Source organism: Mytilus californianus, unplaced genomic scaffold (assembly GCF_021869535.1).
Source record: "Mytilus californianus isolate M0D057914Y unplaced genomic scaffold, xbMytCali1.0.p SCAF_3, whole genome shotgun sequence".
NCBI lineage: Eukaryota > Metazoa > Mollusca > Bivalvia > Mytilida > Mytilidae > Mytilus > Mytilus californianus.
The window spans coordinates 113,141,074-113,159,837 of record NW_026262679.1 but is presented as its reverse complement, the minus strand read 5'-3'; the positions used below and the strand labels follow the sequence as shown (position 1 = coordinate 113,159,837).

General features: G+C 29.7%; 1 long non-coding RNA gene across 12 annotated transcripts in view; it reads left to right on the top strand.

Annotated features, from left to right (window-relative positions):
• The window catches only part of LOC127735863 (uncharacterized), a 100,619-nt gene that overhangs the window by 60,256 nt on the left and 21,599 nt on the right, over positions 1–18,764 (top strand). The window contains exons 1-2 of one of the 12 annotated variants that reach the window (XR_007998624.1): positions 1,509–1,597; positions 10,143–10,222. This is a non-coding gene — a long non-coding RNA (uncharacterized LOC127735863). Of the gene's footprint in view, positions 1–1,508; positions 1,598–2,646; positions 2,723–5,582; positions 5,672–9,751; positions 9,841–10,142; positions 10,223–13,931; positions 14,021–18,100; positions 18,190–18,491; positions 18,572–18,764 lie in introns of those variants that run through there. The other 11 variants (XR_007998621.1, XR_007998623.1, XR_007998619.1 and 8 more) reach the window with 11 other exon arrangements.

Here is an 18,764-nt window from a genome sequence, read left to right as displayed (position 1 = left end):
TGATTGCAACAGCAAATAGTCTGGATTAAAAGCTGAAATTAATGTTTATTTTTTTTTGTTTTCATTACAGATACAGCCTAAATATGTAAGACTCCTATACCATGAAAGATGCTTCCATTGCAGATGCACATTAGGATAAGTCACATGTACGTATTTGGTCATTACAATTTTCCTTCAAACTATATTTATATTTGTTAGGTAATAAAAATCAGTTTTTTCCTGAAACAAAAGATTGAAGCTTTATAACAAATTGGTCTAAAATTTCTTTCATTCAAATTTATACTCTAATGCTGAATATTTTAATAAGAACGTATAGTAATTGTAATTATATACTTTTCTCTATTTTGGGATTTAACATAAAACATGCATCACATTATTTTCTGAATTGATTGCAAAAGCAAAGAGTCTGGATTTAAAGCGTAAACTAATTAATAATTTTTGTTTTTGTTACAGATTATACAGCCTTAATATGTAACACTCCTATACCATGAAAGATGCTTTCACACATTAGGATGTTGCACATGTAGGTATTTGGTCATTACAATTGTTCTTAAAACTATGTTTATGTTTGTTAGGTAATAAAAATCCGTTTTTTCCTGAACAGTTTGACAAAACGATGCTTTATGTTAAAATGGGTCTCGTAAAAGCAGACCTCTGCAGAGAGCAAACTTTAGATTTTGATATAACATTGATGAATTTAATGGGCGCTAATCTCGTAAAAGCAGATCCCCCAGCAGAGCTGATTACATAGTATGATAACTTGTGTTTATGGTAAAATGTATTTAGTTTTTTTGTCTGGCTCTATTTCATTATCAACCAATTTGAAACTTTATTACAAATTGGTCTCAAAAAAATTTCTTCAAATTTATACTCTAATGAAATATATTCTTAATGACTGAGCTGAAGGACGCCTCCGGGTGCGGGAATTTCTCGCTACATTGAAGACCTGTTGGTGACCTTCTGCTGTTGTCTGTTCTATGGTCGGGTTGTTGTCTCTTTGACACATTCCCCATTTCCATTCTCAATTTTATTAATGGAATGTATAGTAATTATAAATATTCTTGTCCAACATGCAAAGATTAAATTCTGAAAAAATTGCAACAGCAAATAGTCTGTATTTAAAGCTGATATTAATTTATAGTTTTTGTTAAAGATACATCTAAATATGTTGCACTCCTAGACAGAGAAGATGGATTCATGGCAGATAGGAAGAGTCAACATGTAAGTATTTGGTCATTACAATTGTACTTAAAACTATGTTAATATTTGGAAGTCAATAAAAATCTGTTTTCACTGAAACAATAGCTTAAAATTTTTTTACAGATTGGTCTAAAATATCTTTTATTCGAATTTCAAATGTGGTATATTTTAATAAGAATGAAAGAGTAATTGTAAATTAATTGTCCGTAATTTAAGATTTGACATAAAACATGAATCACATTAATTTTTTTATTTTTTTAACAGCCATTAAATATTCTCTATCTAAAGCTGATGCTAATTTAAATTTTTTCTTATGTAACAGATACAGCCCAGATATGTTCCACTCCTACCCAATGAATATGGTTTCATGGTAGATGCACATTAGGATGTTTAACATGTAGGTAGTCATTACAATTGTACTTTAGACTATGTTTATATGTGTTGGGTAATAAATATCAGTTTTACCTGGAACAACAGCTTAAATAAAATTTTATTTCAAATTAGTGTACATATTTCTTTTGTTCAAATTTATAATCTAGTGAAGTAAATTTTAACATGAATGCGTAGTAATTTTAAATATTCTTGTGTCCAATTTAGGATTTGACATAAAATATGAGTGACATTTATTTTATAATTGTTGCAACAGCCAATAGTCTCTGTTTGAAGCTGATACTAATTGATGATTTGGTTTTGTTATAGATACAGCCATAATATGTTACACTCCTAGACAATGAAGATGGTTTCATGGTAGATTGATCACACATCTGGATACGTAGCATGTAGGTATTTGGTATTTTTAATTGTACTTTAAACTATGTTAAAATGGTTTGCAGGTAACAAAAATAAGTTTTCCCTGGAAGCTTAAATTAGATTTGATTACAAATTGATTACAAATTTCTTCAATTCAAATTTATACTCTTATGAAGATTATTTTAATGATAATGTATAGAAATTGTTTATATACTTGTCTTCAAATTAGGATTTTTCATCAAAAATGCATCATATTAATTTTGAATTAATTGCAACAACCAATATTCTCTATTTAAAGCTGATACTGATTTAGAGTTTTTGTTTTTTGTTACAGATACAGACTAGATATGTTACCCTCCTAGACAATGAAGATGCTTTCTTGGTTTACAGCACACGAAGATTTGTATCATGTAGGTATTTGGTCATTATAATTGTACTTTTAACTCTTTTTATATGTGTTGGGTAACAAAAATCAGTTTTCCCGTTGAACAACAGTTTGAAATTTTATTACAAATTTGTCGAACATTTCTTTTATTCAAATATTTACTGTAATAAGTTAAGTAATTGTAAATATTCTAGTCTCCAATTTAGGATTTGACATTAAACATGCATCACATTAATTTCTGAATTGATTGCAACATCAAATATTCCCTATTTAAAGCTGATACTAATTTACAATTTTTGTTTTTGTTACAGATAACGCCTAAATATGTTACACTCTTCGACAATGAAAATGGTTTCATTGTAGATAGCACATTAGGATTAGTCACATGTACGTATTTATTCATTACAATTTTTTTATTTAAACTAGGTTTATTAGCTCACCTGCAAGTGAGCTTTTCTCATCACTTGGCTCCGTCGTCGTCCGTTAACTTTTACAAAAATCTCCTCTGAAACTACTGGGCCAAATTTAACCAAACTTGGCCACAATCATCACTAGGGTATCTAGTTTTAAAAATGTGTCCGATGACCCCGCCTGCCAACCAAGATGGCTGACATGGCTAAAAATAGAACATAGGGGTAAAATGCAGTTTTTGGCTTATATCTCTGAAACTCAAGCATTTAGAGCAAATCTGACTAGAGTAAAAATGTTCATCAGGTTAAGATCTATCTGCCCTGAAATTGTCAGATGAATCAGACAACCCGTTGTTGGGTTGCTGCCCCTGAATTAGTAATTTTAAGGAAATTTTGCAGCTTTTTGTTATCTTGAATATTATTATAGATGAAGATAAACTGTAAACAGCCATTATGTTCAGCAAAGTCAGATCTACAAAGAAGTCAACATGACCAATATGGTCAATTGACCCCATAAGGAGTTATTGCCCTTTAAAGTCAAATTTAACAATTATTCGTAAATTTTTGTATTCTTTTACAAAACTCTTCTCTCCTGAAACAACTGAGACAAATTTAACCAAACTTGGCCACAATCATCACTAGGGTATCTAGTTTAATAAATGTGTCCGATGACCCTGCCTGCCAACCAACATGTCAGACATGGCTAAAAATAGAACTTTGGGGGAAAATGCAGTTTTTGACTTGTATCTCTGAAACTAAAGCAAATGTATAACGGTTGCATTATTTCATGCATCAATTGTAAATAAAAATATCAGGTGAGCGACACAGGCTCCTTGGAGCCTCTAGTATTTGTTGGGCATTAAAATCAGTTTTCACTGAAACAACAGATTGAAGCTTTATAACAAATTGGTCTAAAATTTCTTTTATTCCTATTTATATTCTTATGAAGTATATTTTAAAAAGCTTTGATTTTGAAGCTGAAACTAATTTAAAATATTTGTTTTTTTTGTACAGATATTGCCTAAATATGTAAGACTCCTATACCATGAAAGATGCTTCCATTGCAGATAGCACATTAGGATGTTGCACATGTAGGTATTTATTCATAACAATCGTTCTTAAAACTATGTTTATATTTGTTAGGTAATAAAAATCAGTTTTTCCTGGAACAACAGCTTGAAATTTGATTACAAATTGGTCCTACATTACATTTATTGAAATATTCACTGTAATGAGATATATTTTAATAAGAATGTATAGTGATTGTAATAATTCTTGTCTCCAATTAAGGATTTGACATTACAACATGCATCACATTAATTTCTGAATTGATTGCAACAGCAAATAGTCTGGATTAAAAGCTGAAATTAATGTTTATTTTTTTTTGTTTTCATTACAGATACAGCCTAAATATGTAAGACTCCTATACCATGAAAGATGCTTCCATTGCAGATGCACATTAGGATAAGTCACATGTACGTATTTGGTCATTACAATTTTCCTTCAAACTATATTTATATTTGTTAGGTAATAAAAATCAGTTTTTTCCTGAAACAAAAGATTGAAGCTTTATAACAAATTGGTCTAAAATTTCTTTCATTCAAATTTATACTCTAATGCTGAATATTTTAATAAGAACGTATAGTAATTGTAATTATATACTTTTCTCTATTTTGGGATTTAACATAAAACATGCATCACATTATTTTCTGAATTGATTGCAAAAGCAAAGAGTCTGGATTTAAAGCGTAAACTAATTAATAATTTTTGTTTTTGTTACAGATTATACAGCCTTAATATGTAACACTCCTATACCATGAAAGATGCTTTCACACATTAGGATGTTGCACATGTAGGTATTTGGTCATTACAATTGTTCTTAAAACTATGTTTATGTTTGTTAGGTAATAAAAATCCGTTTTTTCCTGAACAGTTTGACAAAACGATGCTTTATGTTAAAATGGGTCTCGTAAAAGCAGACCTCTGCAGAGAGCAAACTTTAGATTTTGATATAACATTGATGAATTTAATGGGCGCTAATCTCGTAAAAGCAGATCCCCCAGCAGAGCTGATTACATAGTATGATAACTTGTGTTTATGGTAAAATGTATTTAGTTTTTTTGTCTGGCTCTATTTCATTATCAACCAATTTGAAACTTTATTACAAATTGGTCTCAAAAAAATTTCTTCAAATTTATACTCTAATGAAATATATTCTTAATGACTGAGCTGAAGGACGCCTCCGGGTGCGGGAATTTCTCGCTACATTGAAGACCTGTTGGTGACCTTCTGCTGTTGTCTGTTCTATGGTCGGGTTGTTGTCTCTTTGACACATTCCCCATTTCCATTCTCAATTTTATTAATGGAATGTATAGTAATTATAAATATTCTTGTCCAACATGCAAAGATTAAATTCTGAAAAAATTGCAACAGCAAATAGTCTGTATTTAAAGCTGATATTAATTTATAGTTTTTGTTAAAGATACATCTAAATATGTTGCACTCCTAGACAGAGAAGATGGATTCATGGCAGATAGGAAGAGTCAACATGTAAGTATTTGGTCATTACAATTGTACTTAAAACTATGTTAATATTTGGAAGTCAATAAAAATCTGTTTTCACTGAAACAATAGCTTAAAATTTTTTTACAGATTGGTCTAAAATATCTTTTATTCGAATTTCAAATGTGGTATATTTTAATAAGAATGAAAGAGTAATTGTAAATTAATTGTCCGTAATTTAAGATTTGACATAAAACATGAATCACATTAATTTTTTTATTTTTTTAACAGCCATTAAATATTCTCTATCTAAAGCTGATGCTAATTTAAATTTTTTCTTATGTAACAGATACAGCCCAGATATGTTCCACTCCTACCCAATGAATATGGTTTCATGGTAGATGCACATTAGGATGTTTAACATGTAGGTAGTCATTACAATTGTACTTTAGACTATGTTTATATGTGTTGGGTAATAAATATCAGTTTTACCTGGAACAACAGCTTAAATAAAATTTTATTTCAAATTAGTGTACATATTTCTTTTGTTCAAATTTATAATCTAGTGAAGTAAATTTTAACATGAATGCGTAGTAATTTTAAATATTCTTGTGTCCAATTTAGGATTTGACATAAAATATGAGTGACATTTATTTTATAATTGTTGCAACAGCCAATAGTCTCTGTTTGAAGCAAATACTAATTGATGATTTGGTTTTGTTATAGATACAGCCATAATATGTTACACTCCTAGACAATGAAGATGGTTTCATGGTAGATTGATCACACATCTGGATACGTAGCATGTAGGTATTTGGTATTTTTAATTGTACTTTAAACTATGTTAAAATGGTTTGCAGGTAACAAAAATAAGTTTTCCCTGGAAGCTTAAATTAGATTTGATTACAAATTGATTACAAATTTCTTCAATTCAAATTTATACTCTTATGAAGATTATTTTAATGATAATGTATAGAAATTGTTTATATACTTGTCTTCAAATTAGGATTTTTCATCAAAAATGCATCATATTAATTTTGAATTAATTGCAACAACCAATATTCTCTATTTAAAGCTGATACTGATTTAGAGTTTTTGTTTTTTGTTACAGATACAGACTAGATATGTTACCCTCCTAGACAATGAAGATGCTTTCTTGGTTTACAGCACACGAAGATTTGTATCATGTAGGTATTTGGTCATTATAATTGTACTTTTAACTCTTTTTATATGTGTTGGGTAACAAAAATCAGTTTTCCCGTTGAACAACAGTTTGAAATTTTATTACAAATTTGTCGAACATTTCTTTTATTCAAATATTTACTGTAATAAGTTAAGTAATTGTAAATATTCTAGTCTCCAATTTAGGATTTGACATTAAACATGCATCACATTAATTTCTGAATTGATTGCAACATCAAATATTCCCTATTTAAAGCTGATACTAATTTACAATTTTTGTTTTTGTTACAGATAACGCCTAAATATGTTACACTCTTCGACAATGAAAATGGTTTCATTGTAGATAGCACATTAGGATTAGTCACATGTACGTATTTATTCATTACAATTTTTTTATTTAAACTAGGTTTATTAGCTCACCTGCAAGTGAGCTTTTCTCATCACTTGGCGTCCGTCGTCGTCCGTTAACTTTTACAAAAATCTCCTCTGAAACTACTGGGCCAAATTTAACCAAACTTGGCCACAATCATCACTAGGGTATCTAGTTTTAAAAATGTGTCCGATGACCCTGCCTGCCAACCAAGATGGCTGACATGGCTAAAAATAGAACATAGGGGTAAAATGCAGTTTTTGGCTTATATCTCTGAAACTCAAGCATTTAGAGCAAATCTGACTAGAGTAAAAATGTTCATCAGGTTAAGATCTATCTGCCCTGAAATTGTCAGATGAATCAGACAACCCGTTGTTGGGTTGCTGCCCCTGAATTAGTAATTTTAAGGAAATTTTGCAGCTTTTTGTTATCTTGAATATTATTATAGATGAAGATAAACTGTAAACAGCCATTATGTTCAGCAAAGTCAGATCTACAAAGAAGTCAACATGACCAATATGGTCAATTGACCCCATAAGGAGTTATTGCCCTTTAAAGTCAAATTTAACAATTATTCGTAAATTTTTGTATTCTTTTACAAAAATCTTCTCTCCTGAAACAACTGAGACAAATTTAACCAAACTTGGCCACAATCATCACTAGGGTATCTAGTTTAATAAATGTGTCCGATGACCCTGCCTGCCAACCAACATGTCAGACATGGCTAAAAATAGAACTTTGGGGGAAAATGCAGTTTTTGACTTGTATCTCTGAAACTAAAGCAAATGTATAACGGTTGCATTATTTCATGCATCAATTGTAAATAAAAATATCAGGTGAGCGACACAGGCTCCTTGGAGCCTCTAGTATTTGTTGGGCATTAAAATCAGTTTTCACTGAAACAACAGATTGAAGCTTTATAACAAATTGGTCTAAAATTTCTTTTATTCCTATTTATATTCTTATGAAGTATATTTTAATAAGAATGTATAGTTATTGTAAATATACGTCTCCAATTTAGGATTTGACATAAAACATGCATCACATTAATTTCTGAATTGATTGCAACAGCAAAAAGCTTTGATTTTGAAGCTGAAACTAATTTAAAATATTTGTTTTTTTTGTACAGATATTGCCTAAATATGTAAGACTCCTATACCATGAAAGATGCTTCCATTGCAGATAGCACATTAGGATGTTGCACATGTAGGTATTTATTCATAACAATCGTTCTTAAAACTATGTTTATATTTGTTAGGTAATAAAAATCAGTTTTTCCTGGAACAACAGCTTGAAATTTGATTACAAATTGGTCCTACATTACATTTATTGAAATATTCACTGTAATGAGATATATTTTAATAAGAATGTATAGTGATTGTAATAATTCTTGTCTCCAATTAAGGATTTGACATTACAACATGCATCACATTAATTTCTGAATTGATTGCAACAGCAAATAGTCTGGATTAAAAGCTGAAATTAATGTTTATTTTTTTTTGTTTTCATTACAGATACAGCCTAAATATGTAAGACTCCTATACCATGAAAGATGCTTCCATTGCAGATGCACATTAGGATAAGTCACATGTACGTATTTGGTCATTACAATTTTCCTTCAAACTATATTTATATTTGTTAGGTAATAAAAATCAGTTTTTTCCTGAAACAAAAGATTGAAGCTTTATAACAAATTGGTCTAAAATTTCTTTCATTCAAATTTATACTCTAATGCTGAATATTTTAATAAGAACGTATAGTAATTGTAATTATATACTTTTCTCTATTTTGGGATTTAACATAAAACATGCATCACATTATTTTCTGAATTGATTGCAACAGCAAAGAGTCTGGATTTAAAGCGTAAACTAATTAATAATTTTTGTTTTTGTTACAGATTATACAGCCTTAATATGTAACACTCCTATACCATGAAAGATGCTTTCACACATTAGGATGTTGCACATGTAGGTATTTGGTCATTACAATTGTTCTTAAAACTATGTTTATGTTTGTTAGGTAATAAAAATCCGTTTTTTCCTGAACAGTTTGACAAAACGATGCTTTATGTTAAAATGGGTCTCGTAAAAGCAGACCTCTGCAGAGAGCAAACTTTAGATTTTGATATAACATTGATGAATTTAATGGGCGCTAATCTCGTAAAAGCAGATCCCCCAGCAGAGCTGATTACATAGTATGATAACTTGTGTTTATGGTAAAATGTATTTAGTTTTTTTGTCTGGCTCTATTTCATTATCAACCAATTTGAAACTTTATTACAAATTGGTCTCAAAAAAATTTCTTCAAATTTATACTCTAATGAAATATATTCTTAATGACTGAGCTGAAGGACGCCTCCGGGTGCGGGAATTTCTCGCTACATTGAAGACCTGTTGGTGACCTTCTGCTGTTGTCTGTTCTATGGTCGGGTTGTTGTCTCTTTGACACATTCCCCATTTCCATTCTCAATTTTATTAATGGAATGTATAGTAATTATAAATATTCTTGTCCAACATGCAAAGATTAAATTCTGAAAAAATTGCAACAGCAAATAGTCTGTATTTAAAGCTGATATTAATTTATAGTTTTTGTTAAAGATACATCTAAATATGTTGCACTCCTAGACAGAGAAGATGGATTCATGGCAGATAGGAAGAGTCAACATGTAAGTATTTGGTCATTACAATTGTACTTAAAACTATGTTAATATTTGGAAGTCAATACAAATCTGTTTTCACTGAAACAATAGCTTAAAATTTTTTTACAGATTGGTCTAAAATATCTTTTATTCGAATTTCAAATGTGGTATATTTTAATAAGAATGAAAGAGTAATTGTAAATTAATTGTCCGTAATTTAAGATTTGACATAAAACATGAATCACATTAATTTTTTTATTTTTTTAACAGCCATTAAATATTCTCTATCTAAAGCTGATGCTAATTTAAATTTTTTCTTATGTAACAGATACAGCCCAGATATGTTCCACTCCTACCCAATGAATATGGTTTCATGGTAGATGCACATTAGGATGTTTAACATGTAGGTAGTCATTACAATTGTACTTTAGACTATGTTTATATGTGTTGGGTAATAAATATCAGTTTTACCTGGAACAACAGCTTAAATAAAATTTTATTTCAAATTAGTGTACATATTTCTTTTGTTCAAATTTATAATCTAGTGAAGTAAATTTTAACATGAATGCGTAGTAATTTTAAATATTCTTGTGTCCAATTTAGGATTTGACATAAAATATGAGTGACATTTATTTTATAATTGTTGCAACAGCCAATAGTCTCTGTTTGAAGCTGATACTAATTGATGATTTGGTTTTGTTATAGATACAGCCATAATATGTTACACTCCTAGACAATGAAGATGGTTTCATGGTAGATTGATCACACATCTGGATACGTAGCATGTAGGTATTTGGTATTTTTAATTGTACTTTAAACTATGTTAAAATGGTTTGCAGGTAACAAAAATAAGTTTTCCCTGGAAGCTTAAATTAGATTTGATTACAAATTGATTACAAATTTCTTCAATTCAAATTTATACTCTTATGAAGATTATTTTAATGATAATGTATAGAAATTGTTTATATACTTGTCTTCAAATTAGGATTTTTCATCAAAAATGCATCATATTAATTTTGAATTAATTGCAACAACCAATATTCTCTATTTAAAGCTGATACTGATTTAGAGTTTTTGTTTTTTGTTACAGATACAGACTAGATATGTTACCCTCCTAGACAATGAAGATGCTTTCTTGGTTTACAGCACACGAAGATTTGTATCATGTAGGTATTTGGTCATTATAATTGTACTTTTAACTCTTTTTATATGTGTTGGGTAACAAAAATCAGTTTTCCCGTTGAACAACAGTTTGAAATTTTATTACAAATTTGTCGAACATTTCTTTTATTCAAATATTTACTGTAATAAGTTAAGTAATTGTAAATATTCTAGTCTCCAATTTAGGATTTGACATTAAACATGCATCACATTAATTTCTGAATTGATTGCAACATCAAATATTCCCTATTTAAAGCTGATACTAATTTACAATTTTTGTTTTTGTTACAGATAACGCCTAAATATGTTACACTCTTCGACAATGAAAATGGTTTCATTGTAGATAGCACATTAGGATTAGTCACATGTACGTATTTATTCATTACAATTTTTTTATTTAAACTAGGTTTATTAGCTCACCTGGCCCACAGGGCCAAGTGAGCTTTTCTCATCACTTGGCGTCCGTCGTCGTCCGTTAACTTTTACAAAAATCTCCTCTGAAACTACTGGGCCAAATTTAACCAAACTTGGCCACAATCATCACTAGGGTATCTAGTTTTAAAAATGTGTCCGATGACCCCGCCTGCCAACCAAGATGGCTGACATGGCTAAAAATAGAACATAGGGGTAAAATGCAGTTTTTGGCTTATATCTCTGAAACTCAAGCATTTAGAGCAAATCTGACTAGAGTAAAAATGTTCATCAGGTTAAGATCTATCTGCCCTGAAATTGTCAGATGAATCAGACAACCCGTTGTTGGGTTGCTGCCCCTGAATTAGTAATTTTAAGGAAATTTTGCAGCTTTTTGTTATCTTAAATATTATTATAGATGAAGATAAACTGTAAACAGCCATTATGTTCAGCAAAGTCAGATCTACAAAGAAGTCAACATGACCAATATGGTCAATTGACCCCATAAGGAGTTATTGCCCTTTAAAGTCAAATTTAACAATTATTCGTAAATTTTTGTATTCTTTTACAAAACTCTTCTCTCCTGAAACAACTGAGACAAATTTAACCAAACTTGGCCACAATCATCACTAGGGTATCTAGTTTAATAAATGTGTCCGATGACCCTGCCTGCCAACCAACATGTCAGACATGGCTAAAAATAGAACTTTGGGGGAAAATGCAGTTTTTGACTTGTATCTCTGAAACTAAAGCAAATGTATAACGGTTGCATTATTTCATGCATCAATTGTAAATAAAAATATCAGGTGAGCGACACAGGCTCCTTGGAGCCTCTAGTATTTGTTGGGCATTAAAATCAGTTTTCACTGAAACAACAGATTGAAGCTTTATAACAAATTGGTCTAAAATTTCTTTTATTCCTATTTATATTCTTATGAAGTATATTTTAATAAGAATGTATAGTTATTGTAAATATACGTCTCCAATTTAGGATTTGACATAAAACATGCATCACATTAATTTCTGAATTGATTGCAACAGCAAAAAGCTTTGATTTTGAAGCTGAAACTAATTTAAAATATTTGTTTTTTTTGTACAGATATTGCCTAAATATGTAAGACTCCTATACCATGAAAGATGCTTCCATTGCAGATAGCACATTAGGATGTTGCACATGTAGGTATTTATTCATAACAATCGTTCTTAAAACTATGTTTATATTTGTTAGGTAATAAAAATCAGTTTTTCCTGGAACAACAGCTTGAAATTTGATTACAAATTGGTCCTACATTACATTTATTGAAATATTCACTGTAATGAGATATATTTTAATAAGAATGTATAGTGATTGTAATAATTCTTGTCTCCAATTAAGGATTTGACATTACAACATGCATCACATTAATTTCTGAATTGATTGCAACAGCAAATAGTCTGGATTAAAAGCTGAAATTAATGTTTATTTTTTTTTGTTTTCATTACAGATACAGCCTAAATATGTAAGACTCCTATACCATGAAAGATGCTTCCATTGCAGATGCACATTAGGATAAGTCACATGTACGTATTTGGTCATTACAATTTTCCTTCAAACTATATTTATATTTGTTAGGTAATAAAAATCAGTTTTTTCCTGAAACAAAAGATTGAAGCTTTATAACAAATTGGTCTAAAATTTCTTTCATTCAAATTTATACTCTAATGCTGAATATTTTAATAAGAACGTATAGTAATTGTAATTATATACTTTTCTCTATTTTGGGATTTAACATAAAACATGCATCACATTATTTTCTGAATTGATTGCAACAGCAAAGAGTCTGGATTTAAAGCGTAAACTAATTAATAATTTTTGTTTTTGTTACAGATTATACAGCCTTAATATGTAACACTCCTATACCATGAAAGATGCTTTCACACATTAGGATGTTGCACATGTAGGTATTTGGTCATTACAATTGTTCTTAAAACTATGTTTATGTTTGTTAGGTAATAAAAATCCGTTTTTTCCTGAACAGTTTGACAAAACGATGCTTTATGTTAAAATGGGTCTCGTAAAAGCAGACCTCTGCAGAGAGCAAACTTTAGATTTTGATATAACATTGATGAATTTAATGGGCGCTAATCTCGTAAAAGCAGATCCCCCAGCAGAGCTGATTACATAGTATGATAACTTGTGTTTATGGTAAAATGTATTTAGTTTTTTTGTCTGGCTCTATTTCATTATCAACCAATTTGAAACTTTATTACAAATTGGTCTCAAAAAAATTTCTTCAAATTTATACTCTAATGAAATATATTCTTAATGACTGAGCTGAAGGACGCCTCCGGGTGCGGGAATTTCTCGCTACATTGAAGACCTGTTGGTGACCTTCTGCTGTTGTCTGTTCTATGGTCGGGTTGTTGTCTCTTTGACACATTCCCCATTTCCATTCTCAATTTTATTAATGGAATGTATAGTAATTATAAATATTCTTGTCCAACATGCAAAGATTAAATTCTGAAAAAATTGCAACAGCAAATAGTCTGTATTTAAAGCTGATATTAATTTATAGTTTTTGTTAAAGATACATCTAAATATGTTGCACTCCTAGACAGAGAAGATGGATTCATGGCAGATAGGAAGAGTCAACATGTAAGTATTTGGTCATTACAATTGTACTTAAAACTATGTTAATATTTGGAAGTCAATACAAATCTGTTTTCACTGAAACAATAGCTTAAAATTTTTTTACAGATTGGTCTAAAATATCTTTTATTCGAATTTCAAATGTGGTATATTTTAATAAGAATGAAAGAGTAATTGTAAATTAATTGTCCGTAATTTAAGATTTGACATAAAACATGAATCACATTAATTTTTTTATTTTTTTAACAGCCATTAAATATTCTCTATCTAAAGCTGATGCTAATTTAAATTTTTTCTTATGTAACAGATACAGCCCAGATATGTTCCACTCCTACCCAATGAATATGGTTTCATGGTAGATGCACATTAGGATGTTTAACATGTAGGTAGTCATTACAATTGTACTTTAGACTATGTTTATATGTGTTGGGTAATAAATATCAGTTTTACCTGGAACAACAGCTTAAATAAAATTTTATTTCAAATTAGTGTACATATTTCTTTTGTTCAAATTTATAATCTAGTGAAGTAAATTTTAACATGAATGCGTAGTAATTTTAAATATTCTTGTGTCCAATTTAGGATTTGACATAAAATATGAGTGACATTTATTTTATAATTGTTGCAACAGCCAATAGTCTCTGTTTGAAGCTGATACTAATTGATGATTTGGTTTTGTTATAGATACAGCCATAATATGTTACACTCCTAGACAATGAAGATGGTTTTATGGTAGATTGATCACACATCTGGATACGTAGCATGTAGGTATTTGGTATTTTTAATTGTACTTTAAACTATGTTAAAATGGTTTGCAGGTAACAAAAATAAGTTTTCCCTGGAAGCTTAAATTAGATTTGATTACAAATTGATTACAAATTTCTTCAATTCAAATTTATACTCTTATGAAGATTATTTTAATGATAATGTATAGAAATTGTTTATATACTTGTCTTCAAATTAGGATTTTTCATCAAAAATGCATCATATTAATTTTGAATTAATTGCAACAACCAATATTCTCTATTTAAAGCTGATACTGATTTAGAGTTTTTGTTTTTTGTTACAGATACAGACTAGATATGTTACCCTCCTAGACAATGAAGATGCTTTCTTGGTTTACAGCACACGAAGATTTGTATCATGTAGGTATTTGGTCATTATAATTGTACTTTTAACTCTTTTTATATGTGTTGGGTAACAAAAATCAGTTTTCCCGTTGAACAACAGTTTGAAATTTTATTACAAATTTGTCGAACATTTCTTTTATTCAAATATTTACTGTAATAAGTTAAGTAATTGTAAATATTCTAGTCTCCAATTTAGGATTTGACATTAAACATGCATCACATTAATTTCTGAATTGATTGCAACATCAAATACTCCCTATTTAAAGCTGATACTAATTTACAATTTTTGTTTTTGTTACAGATAACGCCTAAATATGTTACACTCTTCGACAATGAAAATGGTTTCATTGTAGATAGCACATTAGGATTAGTCACATGTACGTATTTATTCATTACAATTTTTTTATTTAAACTAGGTTTATTAGCTCACCTGCAAGTGAGCTTTTCTCATCACTTGGCGTCCGTCGTCGTCCGTTAACTTTTACAAAAATCTCCTCTGAAACTACTGGGCCAAATTTAACCAAACTTGGCCACAATCATCACTAGGGTATCTAGTTTTAAAAATGTGTCCGATGACCCCGCCTGCCAACCAAGATGGCTGACATGGCTAAAAATAGAACATAGGGGTAAAATGCAGTTTTTGGCTTATATCTCTGAAACTCAAGCATTTAGAGCAAATCTGACTAGAGTAAAAATGTTCATCAGGTTAAGATCTATCTGCCCTGAAATTGTCAGATGAATCAGACAACCCGTTGTTGGGTTGCTGCCCCTGAATTAGTAATTTTAAGGAAATTTTGCAGCTTTTTGTTATCTTGAATATTATTATAGATGAAGATAAACTGTAAACAGCCATTATGTTCAGCAAAGTCAGATCTACAAAGAAGTCAACATGACCAATATGGTCAATTGACCCCATAAGGAGTTATTGCCCTTTAAAGTCAAATTTAACAATTATTCGTAAATTTTTGTATTCTTTTACAAAAATCTTCTCTCCTGAAACAACTGAGACAAATTTAACCAAACTTGGCCACAATCATCACTAGGGTATCTAGTTTAATAAATGTGTCCGATGACCCTGCCTGCCAACCAACATGTCAGACATGGCTAAAAATAGAACTTTGGGGGAAAATGCAGTTTTTGACTTGTATCTCTGAAACTAAAGCAAATGTATAACGGTTGCATTATTTCATGCATCAATTGTAAATAAAAATATCAGGTGAGCGACACAGGCTCCTTGGAGCCTCTAGTATTTGTTGGGCATTAAAATCAGTTTTCACTGAAACAACAGATTGAAGCTTTATAACAAATTGGTCTAAAATTTCTTTTATTCCTATTTATATTCTTATGAAGTATATTTTAATAAGAATGTATAGTTATTGTAAATATACGTCTCCAATTTAGGATTTGACATAAAACATGCATCACATTAATTTCTGAATTGATTGCAACAGCAAAAAGCTTTGATTTTGAAGCTGAAACTAATTTAAAATATTTGGTTTTTTTTGTACAGATACTGCCTAAATATGTAAGACTCCTATACCATGAAAGATGCTTCCATTGCAGATAGCACATTAGGATGTTGCATATGTAGGTATTTATTCATAACAATTGTTCTTAAAACTATGTTTATATTTGTTAGGTAATAAAAATCAGTTTTTCCTGGAACAACAGCTTGAAATTTGATTACAAATTGGTCCTACATTACATTTATTGAAATATTCACTGTAATGAGATATATTTTAATAAGAATGTATAGTGATTGTAAAAATTCTGTCTCCAATTAAGGATTTGACATTACAACATGCATCACATTAATTTCTGAATTGATTGCAACAGCAAATAGTCTGGATTAAAAGCTGAAATTAATGTTTATTTTTTTTTGTTTTCATTACAGATACAGCCTAAATATCTAAGACTCCTATACCATGAAAGATGCTTCCATTGCAGATGCACATTAGGATAAGTCACATGTACGTATTTGGTCATTACAATTTTCCTTCAAACTATATTTATATTTGTTAGGTAATAAAAATCAGTTTTTTCCTGAAACAACAGATTGAAGCTTTATAACAAATTGGTCTAAAATTTCTTTCATTCAAATTTATACTCTAATGCTGAATATTTTAATAAGAACGTATAGTAATTGTAATTATATACTTTTCTCTATTTTGGGATTTAACATAAAACATGCATCACATTATTTTCTGAATTGATTGCAACAGCAAAGAGTCTGGATTTAAAGCGTAAACTAATTAATAATTTTTGTTTTTGTTACAGATTATACAGCCTTAATATGTAACACTCCTATACCATGAAAGATGCTTTCACACATTAGGATGTTGCACATGTAGGTATTTGGTCATTACAATTGTTCTTAAAACTATGTTTATGTTTGTTAGGTAATAAAAATCCGTTTTTTCCTGAACAGTTTGACAAAACGATGCTTTATGTTAAAATGGGTCTCGTAAAAGCAGACCTCTGCAGAGAGCAAACTTTAGATTTTGATATAACATTGATGAATTTAATGGGCGCTAATCTCGTAAAAGCAGATCCCCCAGCAGAGCTGATTACATAGTATGATAACTTGTGTTTATGGTAAAATGTATTTAGTTTTTTTGTCTGGCTCTATTTCATTATCAACCAATTTGAAACTTTATTACAAATTGGTCTCAAAAAAATTTCTTCAAATTTATACTCTAATGAAATATATTCTTAATGACTGAGCTGAAGGATGCCTCCGGGTGCGGGAATTTCTCGCTACATTGAAGACCTGTTGGTGACCTTCTGCTGTTGTCTGTTCTATGGTCGGGTTGTTGTCTCTTTGACACATTCCCCATTTCCATTCTCAATTTTATTAATGGAATGTATAGTAATTATAAATATTCTTGTCCAACATGCAAAGATTAAATTCTGAAAAAATTGCAACAGCAAATAGTCTGTATTTAAAGCTGATATTAATTTATAGTTTTTGTTAAAGATACATCTAAATATGTTGCACTCCTAGACAGAGAAGATGGATTCATGGCAGATAGGAAGAGTCAACATGTAAGTATTTGGTCATTACAATTGTACTTAAAACTATGTTAATATTTGGAAGTCAATAAAAATCTGTTTTCACTGAAACAATAGCTTAAAATTTTTTTACAGATTGGTCTAAAATATCTTTTATTCAAATTTCAAATGTGGTATATTTTAATAAGAATGAAAGAGTAATTGTAAATTAATTGTCCGTAATTTAAGATTTGACATAAAACATGAATCACATTAATTTTTTTATTTTTTTAACAGCCATTAAATATTCTCTATCTAAAGCTGATGCTAATTTAAATTTTTTCTTATGTAACAGATACAGCCCAGATATGTTCCACTCCTACCCAATGAATATGGTTTCATGGTAGATGCACATTAGGATGTTTAACATGTAGGTAGTCATTACAATTGTACTTTAGACTATGTTTATATGTGTTGGGTAATAAATATCAGTTTTACCTGGAACAACAGCTTAAATAAAATTTTATTTCAAATTAGTGTACATATTTCTTTTGTTCAAATTTATAATCTAGTGAAGTAAATTTTAACATGAATGCGTAGTAATTTTAAATATTCTTGTGTCCAATTTAGGATTTGACATAAAATATGAGTGACATTTATTTTATAATTGTTGCAACAGCCAATAGTCTCTATTTGAAGCTGATACTAATTGATGATTTGGTTTTGTTATAGATACAGCCATAATATGTTACACTCCTAGACAATGAAGATGGTTTCATGGTAGATTGATCACACATCTGGATACGTAGCATGTAGGTATTTGGTATTTTTAATTGTACTTTAAACTATGTTAAAATGGTTTGCAGGTAACAAAAATAAGTTTTCCCTGGAAGCTTAAATTAGATTTGATTACAAATTGATTACAAATTTCTTCAATTCAAATTTATACTCTTATGAAGATTATTTTAATGATAATGTATAGAAATTGTTTATATACTTGTCTTG